This window comes from Benincasa hispida, chromosome 11 (assembly GCF_027475165.1).
Source record: "Benincasa hispida cultivar pf3 chromosome 11, pf3_genome.v1.1, whole genome shotgun sequence".
NCBI lineage: Eukaryota > Viridiplantae > Streptophyta > Magnoliopsida > Cucurbitales > Cucurbitaceae > Benincasa > Benincasa hispida.
In genome coordinates, this window is record NC_143488.1 from 62,937,777 (window position 1) to 62,941,672 (window position 3,896).

Here is a 3,896-nt window from a genome sequence, read left to right on the forward strand (position 1 = left end):
AAAATTTTTCACTAGTTATGGCTTATCTTCAAGCTATTCAACAATCTATTTAAACACTTAGAAATTTCCTTCACTTCAACATAGAATTTAACTTTCACTTAGTTAATCCTTTTTATTTCCTGCTTAAGTAGGAAAAATGAAAATCCGGGTTTCACAAGAATTTCAAAATTACTCTTAAACTTTCAAAAATAATTTAACAGTACCATTATCGTTAGTTTTGGATGGAAATCGTTAGAGTTTTGGATGGAAATCGTTAGTGTTTGGTTAATGCCCTTGAACTTCAAAAAAGCTTTTAATTGTCAGTATATGAACACAAATAATTAATACTCATTTCAAATATTCTTGAACTTTTAAAAGTTGCATTAATACTCTTAGGTCATATATGAGAGCCATTTAAAAATAGTAAAAGTTACTTTTATGTTTTTAAAATAGCTATAAAACATATTTCTAATAATTCAAAACCAAGATTGATGATATGAAAATTGCAATTGAAAGTGAAACATTAAATAATTCATATTTTTGAGTGACAAAGTGTTCTACGGAGTGATTTTGTACTTGACAAAAATGATTTTAACAACTTTATAAAATCACTCCCAAATATATGCTTAGGCTTGCAAAAAAAAAAATATGTTTTAAAATGTTCCTATCGATAGTACAATGATCAATTTGTTTAGAGTTTTCTTGAGTTTAAAAAGAACAAAGTTTAAAACAAATTATATAGGTAACATATTTTTTCATATAGATACTCTTATTTTCCTCTCATTTGTCTAATTCTTATACCAATTTTATCATAAACAAAATACATATAGATACTCTTATTTTCCTCTCATTTGTCTAATTCTTATACCAATTTTATCATAAACAAAATATAAATCGTAACTTCAAGTTAAAGTACAAAACCCCACAAAACTCCAAAAGCAAAAATCTTCTCCTAAAACTTACCAAAACTATAAATAGCCAAACATAAAAAGAACATATTTGGCTATTAACACACACTCAATTACTAACATATAATCCATAATAAGAGTAGATCAACGATAAGAGCATTTTTAACTTTTATTTATTTATGTATTTTTTTAAAGTAAGGGTACTAATGCAACTTTCGATAGTCTATAGATATTTATGCAACGAGATATTAATGGTTTCGGTTTATATATAAGTAGTAAGGGTATTTTTTTTTTAACTTTTTTAAAGTTTAAAGGTATTTTAAAATTTTTTTAAAGTTCAATGGTATATTTTAATCAAAACACTGATAGTTTATCTTCAAAACTAATTGTAAGTGTATTTATGAACTCTTTTTTAATGTTTTAGAGTATTTTTAAAACTTTTGAAAGTTTATGTAAGACCTCTCCTCTATTACTATTCTTTTTGGAATTAATAGGTTGCTTAAAGGTTGAGGCTGAGCTTGGGGACTTGAGATTACGTTGATTTAATTGGAACCTTTGGTTAAAGAATATACCTGAGAATGAAAAAATTGGACTGTGGTTGGTTTCACCAAGGAAAAAGAAGATACGGATCCAAGGCATATTTTGAGGATAAAAAACTTAATTGAGCTTATAAAGGACATTTGTGGGTGAAGGAGACATATTCGGGATAAGTCAAAGTCAAAGTCAAAATCAAAGTTAAACAAAAATGCAATATTTTTGGAAAAAATGAATTTTGCGAAATTTCAAGGTTATAATTGAGTTGTTATTGGTTTGCTTGAGTTAATTTGTGCTGGAATTAAGAAGAGAAAACAAGCGAAAGAAGTGGGTAGACCCGGGAGAGGGACAAACTTAGAGTAATTTGGGATTTTGTTTAATTTATTTGAGGAATAGTGGGAATAAATCCAATTTGCAATTATACTTGGCATTATTTCATAAGGAAGTAAGTTGAAGATAAACGTAAGGATGTTAGGACACATAAGTTCGAGCAGCTTATGTAAGGAAGAGAAATAAGGCGGTGTGATGAAATGAATAGGGAAAATCCTTAAATTCTTTGATAGAATCACAGAGAGGCGAGTGAAGGAGATGATCGAGGGCTGCAGGGACAACTGGAGCTTGGAAATACAAAAAAAAAAAAAAAAAAAATGAGGAGTAGTGGTTGCCAGAATTCGAGTAAAAACAGAGAGGCTCTCGGTTTTTGTCAAATTCATGGACGTACGGGCAAACTTGAAGCTCCAAATTCGAAGTTAAGGTACTTATAAAGTCCCTCTAGTGTTCTATAGTCTTTTATTTGATCGTCATTTTCCGGAATTGAGGAATTTAAACTCTGAAAATTTTGCAACTTTTTGCCGGAAAACAGGGGTGCTGTGGAACAGTTTGCTCAATTTCGGGAGAATTAGGGCGATTTGGACTTCCAAAATTTGAGGCAGGTAGCTCAAAGAGTGGTTAAAAGGTTTGTATAGTTAATTAGAGTGGGTATGGCAAGAAATTGATGAATTGTAGCCTGAAATCACGTCAGAAAAAACAGAGGCCGAATCTGGAAATTTTGGGGTTGGAGGTTGAAGATGAAACCTGTATGTCATCTTTTGTCCGCCATTAAGGTATTTTAAAGCATGATTAAAGGTTTAATTAGTATTATTTGAAGGGAATCGTATCCCATGGAAGCGTGTAATCGCGGTGTAATTTCGAAATCGGTTTTTATGAAATATAAAAAAGTAAACAATTTACATTAAACAGAGGATAAACAATAAACATGTTATAGCTAGAGGAAGAGAAAGGAAAAAGGATCGGACCTTTGTCGAATCCTAATCTTCACGATTGCCTCTTACTTTTCTCACGAACACCTCTTCTTTTCGTAAGAGTTATCTTGTTATTCTCTTGGATTCTAAGGATAGAAGTATGGTCTCTAGCACTTGGAAGAGGAAGAGGTAGAGAAAATTTGTTGAGAGAATTTTGTGTGATGCTATGAAACCCTTTGCCCTAAAATGAGCCATAAAAATGTATTTATATGGAGAAGGGTTAATCCCTTCTCCAAGTTTTTCTTTTTTCATCTCTAAATTAATCAATTAAATAACTAATTTAATTAATTGCCATACTAATTAAATAACTATATATTAAACAAAATTTAATATAAAGTTAATTAATTAACTTAAATATCACATATTTGAAGGGATCAAATTCCGAGTGGAAGCGTGTGAACGCCTTGTATCTCAAAAACCAATTTTTGAATAAACAAAAATAGTGTTCTAAAACAAAACTCATGAAGGATAAACATGTTAAAAGCATGCTTTAATGAAGGGAAACTGAGAGGAAGAACTATTTATTACCTCTGAAAATTCCCAAGCTTCTAGAAAGATCCTCTGGATTTTCCAATGAACGTCTCCTCAATCGATCTTAAACTCAAACGTCTCCTCAATCGATCTTGAACACTACCACGAGAATAACCTTGTTATTCTCTAAAATTCCAATAGAAGGATAGGTGCTATCTAACTATTAGAAAAGAAAGAAGTAGAGAGATTTTTTTTGGAGAGAGTAGTGAAGATTTTCTTTTGGTGACCAGGTTAAAATTCACCAAGGGAATTTGGTACCGATGGCCCCTATTTAGAGGCCATCTTGAAATTTGGTCTCATTTTTCATTTTGCTCGATTTTTGGCCTTCTACTGATGCCATTACCATATGAATTTACTACTTTAACCCTTCTCCCTTCTTCCTTCTTCCTTCTCTCTTTTGCAGAATTTTTTCTTTTTTTATTTTTCCCTTTTTTTTGTTTTTTCTATGATTTATGTTTGTCGCCCCTTTTTTGTTTTTTCGACGAGATTTCCTTCCCACCCTCTTTTCTTTCAGTTGCCCTCCCTTTTTGGTGATTTCCTTTGTTTATGTTGACATCTTCTTCTTCTCGAATCAAAGATGTAAGTTGGAGCATGAATCAGAATGAGAGGAAGCAGCGAGAGTGAGAATTCAAATGAGGGAAAA

General features: G+C 31.2%; 1 long non-coding RNA gene across 1 annotated transcript; it reads left to right on the plus strand.

Moving 5' to 3' along the window:
* Positions 1 to 1,713: 1,713 nt before the first annotated feature.
* Positions 1,714 to 2,657, plus strand: LOC120091814 (uncharacterized). The gene is made up of 2 exons (XR_005485841.2): positions 1,714 to 2,175; positions 2,284 to 2,657. It is a non-coding gene; the product is annotated as an uncharacterized LOC120091814 (long non-coding RNA).
* The last annotated feature ends 1,239 nt before the right edge of the window (positions 2,658 to 3,896 follow it).